This window comes from Pan paniscus, chromosome 5, assembly GCF_029289425.2.
Source record: "Pan paniscus chromosome 5, NHGRI_mPanPan1-v2.0_pri, whole genome shotgun sequence".
NCBI lineage: Eukaryota > Metazoa > Chordata > Mammalia > Primates > Hominidae > Pan > Pan paniscus.
The window spans coordinates 41,835,012-41,853,004 of record NC_073254.2 but is presented as its reverse complement, the minus strand read 5'-3'; the positions used below and the strand labels follow the sequence as shown (position 1 = coordinate 41,853,004).

The 17,993-nt window shown below is 42.4% G+C and overlaps 1 non-coding gene across 1 annotated transcript; it reads left to right on the top strand.

Moving 5' to 3' along the window:
* The first annotated feature begins 1,412 nt into the window (after positions 1-1,412).
* On the top strand, positions 1,413-1,485 carry TRNAV-CAC (transfer RNA valine (anticodon CAC)). Its single transcript has one exon. It is a non-coding gene; the product is annotated as a tRNA-Val (tRNA).
* The last annotated feature ends 16,508 nt before the right edge of the window (positions 1,486-17,993 follow it).

Below are 17,993 nucleotides of genomic sequence, written 5' to 3'. Positions count from 1 at the left end.
ACAATATAAATATTCTGTTTGGAATTGGGAAAATAACTATAGAGTAGGTTAAGGGATCTGCTGTGCCTATGAAATGCACAGAGGCAAAATTTCATTGATTGTCTGACCTCTCTGAGTCCCTCATTTGCCAGGTGGACAATAGTGATGCTTAGTATCTCTAGGAATTAATGTCAGTTCAGGATCTTTGTTTAGTAATTCCTGAAAAGTCTGCCTATTTCCCCTTTCCCAAAGCACAGTCACTCTGGTAAATGGACACAGGCCCCTTTAGAGAAGGGAGGAAGAATAACAGTATAAATTTGTACTAAGCTATGAGTATTCTTTCTCAAGAGAAGCTTACCTTCTCCTCAGTCAAAGCTGGCTCATATCTGGGGATTGGTTGGGAGGCCATGATTCTCTGTTTTGCTGATTCAGGTCAGACTTCCATCTACTAGACTTTTCTGCTTATATAGATCAAGTAAGATATTAATAAGTTGCGTACTTATTTTAATTCTAGGGATGTTATATAGTATAGTCATCAATGTCAAAGATCTCTGAGTCAGACTATTCTGATTACTGCTTGTACTCATTATAGTAAACACACCTGTATTAGTAAACTTGAGCTGCCATAAGATACCACAGACTGGGTGGATTGAACAAAAATTACTTTTCTCACAGTTGTAGAGGCTACAAGTCCAAGATGACTTAAAATATTTTGCCTTAATATAATGTGTCCAGTACAATTGTGCTAGAAAGAGCATAAGATTCAAAAGTTAGATGAACTATAATCTTGTTTTGATTCTTGTCTTCAATGGCTATACCTTTGGGCAATAAGACAATAGAAAAAATATATCATCATGATCTTATAAGGAAGACATTACTAGACTCTGATTTCCTTGGGGGCAAAGACTGTATCTTTTTGCATTTGCTTTCTGTAGCAGAGTTGGTGGTGTTCTTTGCATGTTTCATCTGCTTCCCTATATTTCCCAGAAGCCATGACTACTTCTAGTTATTTGACTGCAAACAAAATGATGAGAGCAGCTATGGCAGAAAGTGCTGATGGCCTCCAATCATCTCCTGGTCTCAGGTCGCTCCTTCATGGTTTTCCCAAAAGTCACCAAGATATGACTATCGGGGCGGGTTTTGCAGATAAAGAAACGTGCATAGACAGCATAGGGAGGTCTTGAAATAAAATTCTCTAGCATTCCGTTCTAGCTTTCCATGTTTGAAATTTGTGCGGGAATCGGAGCCCTGGGGAAGCTTGGTTATGAATTGCTTTTGTTTTCGAAAACAGTAAAAGGAGAGAACTGCACCACAACGATCATTTTCTAAACAGACGTATAAGGCAGTCCAGGCCCTTCAGGCAAAGCCCTCTTAGTTAAGCGGCGGGGTGGGGATGGGGGCGGGGGGGATGTGGGTAACCCTTTCCCACAGTTGTTTCCGTAGTGGAGTGGTTATCACGTTCGCCTCACACGCGAAAGGTCCCCGGTTTGAAACCGGGCGGAAACATTCTTTACTCGTTTGGTAGATTTTCTACTCCATAAAAATATAAATGTTTAAGAAAAATCAAACTGATAAATTTGCCAGACTTTGAAAACAGGAGCTCTCCCTGAGAAGCTCTCGCAGCCACGTGGTTTCGTCACTGTAAAAGAGCTTTCCCCCTCTCCCTATCACTTCTGCGGGGTTTCCTCTAGGTCTAAAAGGGGTCCTTGGAAGAGTGTAAGAGAAAGGAACCGGGCCACGGGCATGGTTGTTACTTACTTTCGGAATCTGGATTTCTTTGAAATGCAAGAACAGCTCCGCCTTTAAACCAAGTGGCGACTACCCGGGCGTCCGGCAGTGACATTAGCCCGGCAATTTATCTCTTGCTGGATAAATATTTTCAACCAAAATTTACTTACCACCTGCATGGTGAGAGGGGAATGTTGCAGTGGGTGGGAGAGTGCTGGAGGATAATGCAAAGCCCCTGTCCTTAAGAACTGACAAGGACCTCGGGCAGGTAACAAGAATCCTGTTAAGTCTGTTTAGCCGGAATCCCCCTTATCCTTGATGCTGCCTCTTAGCCCAGGACGCAGGTGGCAGCGGGCTGCGATCTGAGGCTCTTCGGTTAAGGACACTTATTAAATCATGGTAAGAGAGACTTTATTCAGGACCACCATGGTAGGTAATAGGGTCTACAAAGGAGTCTTGCAGTAGAGAAGAGATTAGGCTCAACTCTGAATACTGCATGGACAAGTGGGAATTTATAGCCAAGGATCGGGGAGGTGGGTGGTCAGTGGATGAAAAATTACTAAGAGGATGCATCAGGGGTAAGGGGATTCTGGCTGAACAGACCTAACAGGATTCTTGCTGAAGACAGGCCAGGGCCATCAGACCTTACCTGGGGGATGGTGGAGGATGAGGAACCTGATCAGCTATCGATGGGGAGCAGATATCAAGGGTAGGGGATTCTTGTTAAACTGATTTATCAGGGTTCTTGCTAAAACTGGTTTTACAAGGAAGAACACAGATGGGCCCTGGAGACAGTTCAGGAGCCTGACTAAAGTTTGACCAAACAAATAATCTTTGTCAACCTCCACAGTTGTGTGAACCTATGCCTTAAAATAAATATCTTTCTGTATATAAACACCTCCTATTGGTTCTGTTTCTCTGGAGAACCCTGATTAATACAACTGTTACTATTTTTTAAAAGTAGCTCTTCAAGAGATAGTAAAGATCACCCAATTCAATTTCAACAGCAGCATTCCAATCTAAGTGGTTTAAAAGGAGTTTCAGCCGGGTGCCTTGGCTCACGCCTGTAATCCCAGCACTTTGGGAGGCCCAGGTGGGTGGATTACCTGAGGCCAGGAGTTGGAGACCAGCCTGACCAACATGGTGAAACCCTGTCTCTACTAAAAATACAAAAAATCAGCCAAGCGTCATGGTGCGTGCCTGTAATCCTAGCTACTCAGGATGCTGAGGCAGGAGAATCGCATGAACCTGAGGGGCAGAGGTTGCAATGAGCCGAGATCGCACCACTACACTCTTTAGCCTGGGTGACAGAGCAAGACGCTGTCTCAAAAAAAAAAAAAAAAGAGTTTCGATCCTGCAGTTTTATGAGAAGAGGGTCCTATGAAGAAGACTATGACAAGTATCAGAGGAATAGAAAGAAAGTCAGGACAACTGATATCACAGAAGCCAAAGGAGTAGTTTTGGAATAAACAATAGTAGAGGTAATTCAAGCAAATGATCAGAAATGCAAACACTACATAGGAATTTGTGGCAAAAAGCTCTGGAAATATAGTTATGAATAAAACAGAGTTCCTGTTTTGGGGAGCTTTCTTGCAACCACCAAGTAAATAACTAAATAAGATAATTCAGATGATGGGGTTCAGAACATGCTACCCCGAGATATGACATCTTGACATTTGACAAAACCACAGAAGCAAGTAGGTCACTCTCACTTTTCCGTAGCCCTTCTCCCCTAAAGCAGGTCAGGAGATCTTCATTCCAGAGGTGCCCTTCCTATAACTGGAGGAAAGGAACATGTTTTTCTCTGAAGACACAGGGACACACAGAAGAACCTGAACAAGTAAGCCTTGCTAAATTCCCCCAGTTTATTATCCTTACATCACACCCTCTTTGTACAATTATACTTCTGCATAACTATCTTCTCTTCGTCAACCTATCATAAAACTACAAATGTTTCCCTGTTTCTTTAGGTCTTCATTTCTAATCTCTCATATCACACAAAACTTATGTTAAATACACTTGTATGCTTTTCTCTTGTTTAATCTGTATTTTGTTATAGAGGCCTCAACCATGAACTTGGTGAGAAAAGATGTTGTTTTTCTCCCTTGCTTAGGCCATAAGGATAATGTTTAAAAAACAGATAGCTTGCAGAGGATGAAGTTTAGCCGTCTTTCTTTCTGGCAGCTGTATACTAACTTTGCAGGGTGAAGGAAGAGAGGGCTTCCTTTGCTAAATGACTCTGTGGGCTTATTAAAAATGTTTTAAGGCCGGGCACGGTGGCTCACGCCTGTAATCCCAGCAATTTGGGAGGCTGAGGTCAGGATCACCTGAGGTCAGGAGTTCAAGATCAGCCTGGCTGGCCAGCATGATGAAACCTCGTCTCTACTTAAAATACAAAAATTAGCTGGATGTGGTGGTAGATGCCTGTAATCCCAGCTACTCAGGAGGCTGAGGCAAAAGAATTGCTTGAACCTGGGAGGTGGAGGTTGCAGTGAGCTAAGATTATGACACTGCACTCCAGCCTAGGCAACAGAGTGAGACTCCATCTCAAAAAATTAAAATTAAAATTAAAATGTTGTAAGTACTTTGACCTTAAAATAAAAAGCTGTAAGTGTCTATGTGTTTCCACTAGTTTTGATCCTGCTAATTTCTGGATTGTATAAATGAATAAGTATAAGAGAAAAATCCCCACAGTCTTCTGACAAATAACTGTCTTCAGAAATAGCTCACAAAAGGAGTAATCAGCCTTAAGGACCAATAAAATAAGAAAGAAAAAACTGCTTAAGATGCCATCTTTTGTTTGATAAATGTTTTGCCTAAAAATTGGAAAACTGGGCAAATGTAAAATGTAAAATACATTTGAAAATATGTCCTCAAGGCTGAGCATGGTGGCTTACACCTATAATCCCAGCATGCTTTGGAAGTCGAGGCCGGCAGATCGTTTGAGCTCAGGAGTTTAACACCAGCCTGGGCCACATGGTGAAACCCTATCTCTACAAAAAATTAGCTGAGTGTGGTGGAGCACTCCTGTAGTCCCAGCTACTTGGGAGGCTGAGGAGGAAAGAGCACTTAAACCTGGGAGATGGAGGTTGCAGTGAGCCAAGATCACTCCACTGCACTCCAGCCTGGGTGACAGAATAAGACCCTATCTGGAAAAAAAAAAAGGAAGAAAAGAAAAAGTCTTCATATTTAAAGAATTAGTGAAAATAGAATGAGACATCAGACTACCTTAAATCTCTCTTTTTGAAAGGTGTTGTCAGGAAGTGAATATTTTCATGTTCTGCATGGTTTGGCTTTCTGGGCAAGGGAAATTGACACATTAGTGAATGTTCTGGTTTCCCTAGACCAATTTGCTTCTCACATTTCAAAAGTGTTATCTCATTTGAAGGATAATACAATTTCTCTCTCCTGGAACCATGGAGACATTTTAAGGCTTATAAACACGGAGATGCTTATCTTATCTTCCACTCTGGAGACATTTATTTACATCCCAAGAGTATGAATCCTGAGACTTTTCCTCTCTCTTTTTATAAGAACTTGTTTAAGGCCAGGCTAGGTGGCTCGCGCCTGTAATGCCAGCACTTTGGGAGGGCGAGGCGGGCTGATAACCTGCGGTTAGGAGTTCGAGACCAGCCTGGCCAACATGGATAAACCCCGTCTCTGCTAAATATACAAAAATTAGCTGGGCATGGTGGCGGACACCTTTAATCCCAGCTCCTCGGGAGGCTGAGCAGGAGAATCGCTTGAACCCAGGAAATGGAGGTTGCAGCGAGCCGAGATCTTTCCATTGCACTCCAGCCTGGGCAACACGAGCGAAACTCTGTCTCAAAAAAATAAAAATAGGCCAGGCGCGGTGGGTCACGCCTGTAATCCGAGCACTTTGGGAGGCCGAGGCGGCCGGTCACGAGGTCAGGAGATGGAGACCATTCTGGCTAACATGGTGAAACCCCTTCTCTAATAAAAATACAAAAAAATCAGCCGGGCTTGGTGGTGGGCGCCTGTAGTCCCAGCTACTTGGGAGGCTGAGGTAGGAGAATGGTGTGAACGCAGGAGGCGGAGCTTGCAGTGAGCCAAGATCGCGCCACTGCACTCCAGCCTGAGTGACAGAGAGAGACTCCGTCTCAAAAAAAAAAATAAATAAATAAAGGCTGACAAAGACAGCACAAAAAAGAAAACTGCAGACCAATACATCTCATCAACACAGATACAACAATTTTTAACACAATATTATCAAATAGAATACAGTAATAGAGAAAAAGAATTATACACTATGACTGTTACTGGCTGAATTGTGTTCTCCCAAAATGTATATTCTGAAGTCCTAACTCCCAGTTCCTTAGAATGTGACTATATGTGGAGATAAGATCTTTAAAGAAGTTATTAAAGTAAAATGAGGGAATATGGATGAGCTCTAATACAATATTACTGGTGTCTTTATAAGAAGAGATTAGGGGCCGGGCGCAGTGGCTCATGCCTGTAATCCTAGCGCTTTGGAAGGCCGAGGCGGGCAGACTACCTGAGGTCAGTAGTTCGAGACCAGCCTGGCCAAAATGGCGAAACCCTGTCTCTACTTTAAAAAAAAAAATACAAGATTCAGCCAGGCCTGACAAAATTAGCGCACGCCTGTAATCCCAGCTACTCCAGAGGCTGAGACAGGAGGTAGGAGGCTGAGCGGGAGGCAGAGGTTGCAGTGAGCCGAGATTGCGCCACTGCACTCCAGCCTGGGCGACAGAGCGACACTCAGTCTCCAAAAAAAAAAAAAAAAAAAGAGATTAGGACACAGGCAACACACAGACTGAGTGGTTAATCATGGGAGGACACAACGAGAAGGCAGCCTTCTGCAAGTCAAGGAGAGCTACCTCAAAAGGAATCAAACCGGCTGACACCTTGCTCTTGGATTTCTAGGCTCAGCTGCGAGAAAATACATTTCCATTGTTTAAGTCCACCCATCTATGGTAGCCCTAGCAAACCAAGATAATCACCAAGTAGAATGCAGGGGTGGTTCATGGCCAGGCGTTGTTGCTCACACTTGTAATCCCAGCACTTTCAGAGGTCTGGGAGGCCAAGGCAGGAGTATAACTTGAGGCCAAGAGTTCTATGACCAGCCTGGCCCACGCTGGGAAACCCTGTTTCTACTAAAAATGCAAAACATTAGCCGGGCATGGTGGCATGTACCTGTAATTCCAGCTACTCTGGAGGCTGAGGTACGAGAATCACTTCAACCTGGGAAGCTGAGGTTGCAGTGAGGAAAGATCTCGCCTTTGAACTCTAGCCTGGATGACAGAGCGAGACTCCGTCTAAAAAAAAAAAAAAAAGAATGCTAGGGTTGTTCAACATTTGAAAATTAGTCAACGTAATTAATGTACCATAGTCACACCAAAGGAAGAAAATCACATCATTATATTAATTGAGGAGGAGAAAAATTCAATACCAATTCTTAATTAAAAGAAAAATTCTCAAAAATATAGGAATACATGAACTTCCTCAATTTGATAAACAGCATCTTTATAAAAACTCTATAGCAAATGTGAAAGGAAAATATCTTGGGCTCCCAAAATCACTAAGCTAAAGGGAAAAGGGAACTGCTTAGGGAAAACCTGCCTCCCATTCTATTCAAAGCCACCCCTCTGCTCACTGAGATAAATGCATATCTGATTGCTTCCTTTGGAGAGGCTAATTAGAAACTCAAATAAATGCAACCATTTATCTCTTTTTTTTTTTTTTTTTTTTTTTTGAGACGGAATTTCACTCTTGTTGCCCAGGCTGGAGTGCAATGGCGCGATCTCGGCTCATCGCAACCTCTGCCTCCCAGGTTCAAGCGATTCTCCTACCTCAGCCTCCCGAGTAGTTGGGATTACAGGCATGCGCCATCACGCACGGTTAATTTTGTATTTTCAGTAGAGACGGGGTTTCTCCATGTTGGCCAGGCTGGTCTCGAACTCCCGACCTCAGGTAATCTGCCCGCCTCGGCCTCCCAAACTGCTGGGATTGCAGGCGTGAGCCACTGCGCCCGGTCCATTTATCTCTTATCTACCTATGACCTGGAAGCCCTCTCCCCCAGCTTGGAGTTGTCCCACCTTTCCAGACCGAACCAATGTTCATCTTACATATGTTGACTGATGTCTCATGTCTCCCTAAAATGGATAAAACCAAACTGTACTCTGACTACCTTGGGCACATGTCATCAGGACTTCATGAGACTGTGACATGGGTGTGCATCCTGAATGTTGGCAAAATAAATTTTCTAAATTAACTGAGACCTGTCTCAGATTTTTGGGGTTCACACTAACATTGTACTTATTGTATCAATTGGACAAACATAGGAACAAAAATAAAGCTTGCTGGGCGTGGTGGCTCACGCCTGTAATCCTAACACTTTGGGAGGCTGAGGCAGGCGGATCACCTGAGGTCGGGAGTTCAAGACCAGCCTGACCAACATGGAGAAACCTGGTCTCTACTAAAAATACAAAAACTTAGCTGCGTGTGGTGGTGTACACCTGTAATCCCAGTTACTCAGGAGGCAGAAGCAGGAGAATCACTTGAACCCAGGAGGCAGAGGTTGTGGTGAGCCAATATCACGCCATTGCACTCCAGCCTGGGCAACAAGAGTGAAACTCCATCTCAAATAAATAAATAAATAATAAATAATAAATAAGTATAAAATAAATCTTGACTGAAATCTTTTTATACAAATAATACATAAAAATGCATCACATACTTAAATGTAAAATGTAATACAAGAAAAATTTTACAAAAAAAAAAAAAAAAAGGAGAAGAAACCATGGGAGAAAATCTTCAGGATCTAGAGCTAGGCAGAGTTCTTAGATTTGATACGAAGAACATGACCCATAAAAAGAAAAACTTACAAATGAGATTCCATCAAAATAAAAAACATTTTGCTCTGCTGGAGAGTCTAATAATAGTAAGAAAAGACATGCTACAGATAGGAGAAAATATTTGCAAACAACATATTCAGTAAAAGACTAGTATCTAGAATATACTGTATAAAGCACTTCTCAGAGCTCAACAGTAATAAAACATATGAACCAACTAGAGAATGCGGAAAACATATGATGAGACGTTTCTTTTTTCTTTTTCTTTTTCTTTTTTTTTTTTTTTTTTTTGAGACGGAGTTTCACTCTTGTTGCCCAGGCTGGAGTGGAATGGTGTGATCTCGGCTCACTGCAACCTCTGCCTCCTGGGTTCAAGTGATTCTCCTGCCTCAGCCCCCCAAGTATCTGGGATTACAGGTGCACATCACCACGCCCAGCTAATTTTTGTATTTTCAGTAGAGAGGGGGTTTCAACATGCTGGTCAGGAACCCTTGACCTCAGGTGATCCACCCGCCTCAGCCTCCCAAAGTGCTGGTATTACAGGTGTGAGCCACTGTGCCCAGCCAAGACATTACTTTTCTTTTCTTTTTTCTTTTTTTTTCAGAGACAGAGTCTCGCTCTGTCGTCCAGGCTGGAGTGCAGTGGTGTGATCTTGGCTCACTGCAACCTCCACCTCCCAGGTTCAAGCAATTCTCTTACCTCAGCCTCCTGAGTAGCTGGGATTACAGGTGCATGCCACCACGCCCATTTAATTTTTTGTATTTTTAGTAGAGATGGGGTTTCACCATGCTAGCCAGGATGGTCCTGATCTCCTGACCTCGTGATCTGCCCACCTCGGCCTCCCAAAGTGTTGGGATTACAGGCATAAGCCACTGCACCTGTCTTTTTTTTTTTTTTTTTTTTGACGGAGTGTCAATCTGTTGTCCAGGCTGGAGTGAAGTGGTGTGATCTCTGCTCACTGCAGCCTCCACCTGCCTTCTGGGTTCGAGCAATTCTCCCACCTCAGCCTCTCCAGTAGCTGGAACTACAGGCGTGGCACATCACACCTGGCTAATTTTTGTATTTTTAGAAGAGAAGGGGTTTCACCATGTTGGTCAGGTTGGTCTTGAACTCCTGACCTGAAGTGATCTGTCCGTGGTGGCCTCCCAAAGTGCTGAGATTACAGTCATGAGCCACAGCGCCCGGGCAAGAAGATCTTTCGTAAGGTAAAATAAAGACACTCCCTAGGTGGAGAAGACCATCTGGATACTTAAGCAATTACTAAGAAGTCATGAGTGCTCTGGATTTTGAGGTCTGGAAGAGTGGAGGAGAGACCACGTGTGGTTTGGGGGCCATTATGACCACAGTAAAGAATAGACTGGATCAGCCGGGCGCGGTAGCTCACGCCTGTAATCCTACCACTGTGGGAGGCTGAGGCCGGCAGATTGCCTGAGTTCAGGAGTTCGAGAACAGCCTGGACAACACGGTGAAATGCCATCTCTACTAAAATACAAAATATTAGGTAGGTGTGGCGGCATGCGCCTGTAGTCCCAGCTACTCCAGAGGCCAAGGCAGGAGAATTGCTTGAACCTGGGAGGCGGAGGTTGCAGTTAGCTGAGATCGTGCCACTGCATTCCACCCTGGGCGACAGAGCGAGACTCTCTCTCCAGAAAAAAAAAAACAGACTAGACTGGATCATGTCACGTTCTCAGTAAACATCTGTGTAATCAATGGACACTATTAAAGGTAACTTTCTGAAATGTAAACAAACGCTTATGTGACATCCTGTCACTCTTCATGTGACCAGCGGATTCATCTAGAAGTGTAAGTAAAGCTTAGGAATGCACTTGTAGGTAGTTAGCCATTTCACTTCTTGATGTTTTTGTGTCATCATGTTGACATTATTTGTGACTTTGCATAACTTAAATATAAGAACAATAATGGCTATCTCAATATCCATTGGATCAATGAGGTGTGATTTAAAGTTTACCTAAAACAACATGCAAAGCACCTGGCATGAAGTGGACCCTCAAACTGTTAGTTTTCTAAGTGAGAGTGGCTAGGCTGTTGCTATGTATCTTAAAGGAAATAGTTTCAAGACATGACAAAAGGCATTTTGGCACAGAAATCAGGAAATGTATTTAAAAATACACCCCACTGAATTCCATTTCTGGTTAAGTTGTAGAAAATTGCAAGAGTCTGTTTCTCTCTATTTAATAACTAAAGCAAGAGCATAAGCTACAAAATAGTAGATTTTCTGAACCCACCAGGGAATTGATACAAAGGAATCTAATCAAATTCCACCTAGAAAGAGGTCTTCATATGAGAAAAGAGGTTTCTAGCTGCCCTTGTTCCTGGCAGATGGGCAGACAAGCAGAGGAAGAGAAACCCTTGAATACTAAATGAGGGAAAAAGCCATCAAAACTCCAAAAGATTTTTAAGATTTGCCTGTGGGCCTACTTGACCCAAGCACAGAATTCCAAGTAGCCAAAAAACCACTGCCAGTTGTCTCTGCTAGAGGAGAGCATCCCAAAAGAAGGTGAATGGGCAGGCTGGAAAGTGGAGAGGAATATCCACTGAGGCATCCTCAGGTGCAAAGTCTTTTGAAGTTGGTGAGCACAGCCACAAAACTAAGAGAAATCAATCTAGGGCACTTTGTATTTCTGCTGCCAAGTGCCAGGACTGGAGAGCTGAGAGAAGCCCCTCCAAAGCGTTCTAAGTGGAGAGAGATCTTTGTTGGGGACCAGCCTCAACACCACCCATAGGGTAGTTAAAGTCTTTGTGGTGATGAAGGAATGAGAAGAGACAGGTTTAAAGTGTATAAAGAGTGGGGGCCAGGGGGCCAATTGCAAAATGGAGGCTGCAAAAGGCACCAAGCTCCAGTCTCCACACTATTTATTGAGTACAATCACTTACATCTAAGAAGCAGACGTTTAGGGCGAAACGGTGAAAGGGAGGCAGTGTGTTATAGGCATAATCTATAGTAATAGCGGTTTAAATGAATCTCCTTTGTGCCCAAACATCGTATCTATAACTTATCGGAGTGTAGCTAGTGGGAGCGGGCTTAACTAGGAGCCTGCACGTCTGTCTACATTCCAATGCTTCAAAGGAGTGTCTTTCTTCTTGAACACAGTGTTTATAGATAAGAGAGCAGGTTGCACTCAGAGCATGGGAACATAATGGCGATAAGAAGGCTTTCCTCTTCAGAGGCCTCTTGTGGCTTTCCACAACTTATTGTCTCATATTTTTATGGCCAGCTTATGCAGGCACCCCACAAGCCTTTTTCCCAATATGCCCCACTTTTTTTAAAAACCACCATTGTTATTAAGGCTTGTTCGTGGTGTCTGGTCTCTCTCTAGAGGTGTCTTCTGTATTTGTAGACTAAAAGCAAACAGTATAAACAGATACACATGAAAGCAAAATTTGCAATAGTTGATCCTCTAATGGTCTTAATCCATTTAAGAGGGTTTATGTCTGAAAGTCCATCAGTAGCTTCAGTGAGAATGTCAGTCCCAGGCAGGAGAGTTAAATGAGCCTGAGATGCTTTAAAAACCTGGTCTTTTAATTTGGCCATATCTAATGTGGGCAGAAAGCCACCCAGGTGCTGAGGCAAGAGACTGAAGGCACAACCTCTTCCAGTATAATAAAGAAAATAATTACGATAAGAAAAAGTTGTATTAGAAATAGAATACAGAGGTGATTATAATGGATATTATTAATCATTAGTTTTTAGTATTAATCTTTGTATTATTATTATTACCAAAGAAAAACCAGGCCGTACAGAGTTAGGAGCTGAAGGGACATTGTGAGAAGTGACCAGAAGACGAGAGTGTGAGCCCTCTGTCACACCCAGTTAAGGGCCGCTTGAGGGCTCCTTGGTCTAGCAGTAGTGCCAGTGCCTGGGAAGGCACCTGTTACTTAGCAGACCTTGGTCTAGCAGTAGTGTTAGTGCCTTGGAAGGCACCTGTTACTTAGCAGACTGGGAAAGGGAATCTCTCTTTCCTTGGGGGAGTTAGAGAACACTCTGCTCCACCAGCTCTTGTTGGAGGCCTGACATTAGCCAGGCCTGCCCACAGTCATCCGGAGGCTTAGCCGTCTCCCTGGGGTGCTGTGCTTCAAAGGTCACACTCCTTGTCCACTTTCATGTTCTGCCTGTACACCTGGCTCCTTCTTTTAAGTTCTTAGAAGATAGCAGTAGCAGAATTAGTGAAAGTATTAAAGTCTTTGATCAATCTCTGATAAGTGCATAGAAGAAATGCTGATGTATGCTGTCCTCCCTCTCTGCTTTGGCTACCACAAAGGGAAAGGCCCCCTGTCACATGGACACGTGACTTGCTTGACCTTATCAATCATTTGAGATGACTCACACTCCTTACCCTGCCCCCTTGTCTTGTATACAATAAATAGCAGTGCGTCCAGGCATTTGGGGCCACTAATGGACTCTGCGCATCAGTGGTAGTGGTCCCCTGGGCCCAGCTGTCTTTTCTTCTATCTCTTTGTCTCGTGTCTTTATTTTTCTACTATCTCTCATCTCTGCACACGAAGAGAAAACCCACAGGCCCTGTAGGACTGGACCCTACATTTGGCACCCAATGAGGATTTCTCTCTCGCTGTGTTTGGGGCCACTTCCACACTCTGCTCGTTGGGGGTAGTGGTCCCCTGGGCCCAGCTGTCTTTTCTTCTATCTCTTTGTCTCGTGTCTTTATTTTTCTACGATCTCTCATCTCCGCACACGAAGAAAAAACCCACAGGCCCTGTAGGGCTGGACCCTACAATCTAATGTTAAACTTTTATTTCTTTTTTTCTAGATGACGTCTAACTTTTTTTAAATGATATTTAGTAGTATTATACGAACAGGGAGTTATGTAGAAATTAGAAGTATTTTAATCACATTGTATTTGTAATCGATGCTCTAAGCTCATTATATGATCTTCCATCTAAATAACAGTCTGTCTAAGATCATTTATTTGATTTGTCAATTGTTGGTCTATCCAGGTCTGAGAATTCCACTATTTTGAGGAATTTTTTTGTCAATTATTTATATATTTTGTAGTTTGAACAGAGGAGTGTAAAGCAATTTCACCAGCCGCAGCAGTAGCTGTGACTGCAATAAGGCCCATAATTACTGCTGTAAGGGTAAAAATAAATCTTTTTGTTTTGGTAAACTCTCCTCAACATTTTTGTGACAATATGAATGGAAGGAGAGGCTTCCTAACGTCTATTGAGGGAAACCGGTAACCAAACTTCTTCTATAGCCCTCATCAGCAACACAGATGGCTTCACACCAAATGTGGAATCAATACAGGTGAAAAGGTGACAGTTTTGAGAAATAATAGTTTGAGAAGTAGGTTGAATATTAATATTTTTGATCATCAACATAAAAGGAGGCTTGACACAACTCTGAATGGGCACCGTTCGGTTGGAAGAAAACTGATACACAAATTGAAGTCTCTTACCTTCTCTATCAAGTTAATATTTTTCTTTTTAAACCTGAATATGAGATTGGGCCATTATTAACTTTTATAATTTGGGATGTTTAGGGCCTATTACTGGATTAATCATTTTGGATGTGGGCCAGCCATACTAAAATTGGTCCAAATTATGGGAAAATGAGCACGATTTTTAGTGTAAGTAGTGTCGTTTCTTTGACAGTATAGAATTTGTTTTAGTTTTGTTTTGCATCTATTATTTTGATTGGTACAATTAACTGTAAAGGTCCCCTTAGGGGACCAACTAACGACGATTGCATAGGAATTATTTTAAATAATTGCAATTCTTTTAAATTAATATTTCTAAATCTTTTGACCATTGTGGAGGTTGTTGACACCTCTTTTTTGGGGGCTTAAACTGTTTCAATTGAACCAAACTCTGTGAATGATCCAGGCTCTATCCAGACAATAAATGATAGGATACTGGTCTTTGATTATGACCTGGAATTTTAACTAGCCAATGTTGTCAGTAGCCTTTTAGGCAACTGACAGCCAGCCCTAGGCAAAGAGCGGGGAACTAATAACCTATGGACACATTTATTAACATTTTTTTCTCTTTTGTGTGAGAGGGCCTATGAGTATCTGTAGGCTTAGGTATCCAAACACTATCATTAACATAAACCTCAACCGGGGGTTCCAACCAAGTGACAGGCCTAATTAAAGATGGAAATGGGACATCTGCCCAATAGGTATAATTTCGGTCTGTTGTAGCCACAGGTTTTTCAGGTGAGGAGTTCACTGCTCTTATTTCAGCTTTGCATCCTAGCATTAGTAAATAACAGAAGACAAACCTGAGTATAATTAGCAACATTTTTTTCCAGTCAAAAAGTGACCTGTAGTGTTACTTGGCATCTTAGTTCACTATATGTTATTAATGAGGAACCCCACTCGGGGTATGTTAATTTATTTTAGCCAAGCAGTTATGTTATTAGAAGCTGAGAAGGGGGTGTTTTTTAAAGTAACAGGGCAGAAGAAAGGCAGATTTAAGATATGAGCTTAATAGAGTGTAGCAGGTATAGGTAGTAGGCAAAATGAGATAATTAAAAATGAATAAATTATTTGGCTTAGTCTTCTGTTTTTTCAGCATAATGTCTGGGGCCTGTGTTGTTTGTGGAAGTCACATTGTTGAGGCTGCAATTTCTGTAGAGTCTTTTTTAGGCTGGCTTGAATTTTTTTTTCTTCTTTTCATCCTTTGATGAGGACATAGTCTTTAGGCTGATACTAGAAATTTTAGGGGTGGTGCCTGCGCTAAGAGACTTTTTACAATCTTTAAAGAGCAGGTTAGTGTTTTAAGAAAAACTCGTGGGCTGGGCGCAGTGGCTCACACCTGTAATCCCAGCACTTTGGGAGGCCGAGGCGGGCAGATCACGAGGTCAGGAGATCGAGACCATCCTGGCTAACACGGTGAAACCCGTCTCTACTAAAAATACAAAAAAATGTAGTTGGGCATGGTGGCGGGCGCCTGTAGTCCCAGCTACTCTGTCTCAAAAAAAAATAAAAATAAAAAAACAGAAAAACTTGTGTTTTATTTTAATGTTTAGTCTATAGAAAAAGTGGATGATACCTTTTTAACTTTAGCAAATGTGTTTACACACATAATTTTTTACAATTATCATTTTAAAACTTGCTTAGACCTTTATTTTTATTTTTTAATTTTTTTTTTTTTTGAGATGGAGTCTCACTCTGTCGCCCAGGCTGGAGTGCAGTGGCGCGATCTCGGCTCACTGCAAGCTCCGCCTCCCGGGTTCACGCCATTCTCCTGCCTCAGCCTCCCTAGTAACTGGGACTGCAGGCGCCCGCCACCACGTCTGGCTAATTTTTTTTTGTATTTTAATAGAGACGGGGTTTCACCGTGTTAGCCGGGATGGTCTCGATCTCATGACCTCGTGATCCGCCTGCCTCGGCCTCCCAAAGTGCTGGGATTACAGGCGTCAGCCACTGCGCCCGGCCTGCTTAGACCTTTGAAACAAAAATTATACAACCTTTTTTGCATAAATTTTTTAATAACATTTTTCACGACTTTCACAGACAATTTTTAACATGTCTTAAATTTTTGTTTTATAACTTTTTTTTTACTAAAGGTACATTTTTATAACTTTCTTAATTTTTTTTTGTTTGTTTTGAGATGGAGTCTCGCTCTGTCGCCCAGTCTGGAGTGCAGTGGCACGATCTCGGCTCACTGCAACCTCTGCGTCGTGGGTTCACGCCATTCTCCTGGCTCAGCCTCCCAAGTAGATGGGACTACAGGCGCCTGCCACCATGCCTGGCTAATTTTTTGTATTTTTGGTAGAGACGGGGGTTTCACCATGTTAGCCAGGATGATCTCGATCTTCTGACCTCATGATCTGCCCGCCTTGGGCTCCCAAAGTGCTGGTATTACAGGCATGAGCCGCCGCGCCCAGCCAATTTTTTTTCCCTTTTTCTACTTTTTTTTTTTTTTGAGATGGAGTCTCGCTGTGTTGCCCAGGCTGGAGTGCAGTGGCGCGATCTCGGCTCACTGCAAGCTCTGCCTCCCGGGTTCACGCCATTCCCCTGCCTCAGCCTCCTGAGTAGCTGGGACTACAGGCGCCCGCCACCGCGCCCGGCTAATTTTTTGTACTTTTAGTAGAGACGGGGTTTCACCGTGGTCTCGATCTCCTGACCTCGTGATCCACCCGCCTCGGCCTCCCAGAGTGCTGGGATTACAGGCGTGAGCCACCGCTCCCGGCCTCTACTTCGTTTTTTTCACAGTCTTTTTTTTTTTTTTTTTTGCATCTTGTTTTGATTTTTGTCTCTTTTAGTCTTTTTTCTTTACTTTTTTCTTTTATTTTTTTAATGTGTAATAATTAGATGAATGTTGGTAACAATGGATATATGTACATATCTTAGTTTCCAAAATTTAGGGATGTGTTTAACATCTGTTTGCCAAAATGGATTAGATTCTAATCCTCTAGGGTTAACACCTGTTGAAGGAGGGGACGTGCTTGTGAGCTGGTAATCTGGGCATTGTAGGATAATTTGCTTAGCCAGCCTCTGTGTAAGTTGAAATTATTTAGATAAGTTTTTCAATTTTGGTGGGAAAATTGATGTGATTGGGTGACTTGGTCAAGCAGTGATGTCATAACCTGAAGGTCTGCTTGATTATTGCCGTAAGCCAATGGGCCAGGCAGAGAGCTGTGGGCTCGAATGTGTGTAATAAAAATAGGATGTGTACCTTGGTTTAGCAATTGCTGAAGTTGAAGAAAAAGAACACACAGACTGGGCTCCAGAGCGAACTTAAGGCTGTAAAAGTTCTTTAATAATTAAACAGAATAAACTTAGCTTTTTGAATGTTAGTAAATTCAGATCGAGTGATTGGATTATGTGGTCTCCACCAGACTGTCGCTTTTTTATGTTTACTAGACCCACCAGTAAAAACAGTCACAGCTCCTTCCAAGGGAGCATCACAAGGAATTTTTGGAAGAACCCATGTAGTTAATTTTAAGAACTGGAAAATTTTATTTTTAGGATAATGATTATCAATACATTCAACAAATTCTCTTAAATTAACTTGCCATGTAACTGAGTTAATAAATGCCTGTTTTACCTGATTTTTATTTATTGGAATTATAATCTTATTGGGCTCAGTGCCACAAAGTTTAACAATTCGTGACGAGCCTGTCCAATTAGAATTGCCATCTGATCTAAATATACTGTGAGTGTTTTTATGGTATTATGTGGCAAAAAAAAAGACCATTAAACTAAATCATTATTTTGAACAATAACCCCCATTGGGGAGTGTGAAGTAGGGAACACAATGAATTGTAAAGGCAAGTCTGAGTCAATCTTACTGACCTGGGCTTGTTGAATTTTTTTCTTCAATTACTTTTAACTCTTTTATGGCCTCGGTGTTAGTTCTCTGTTACTGTGTAAGTTGGAATCTCCCCTCAATATTGAGAAGAGATTAGACATAGCATAAGTAGGAATTCCTAAGGTGGGCCGAATCCAATTAATATCTCCTAACAAT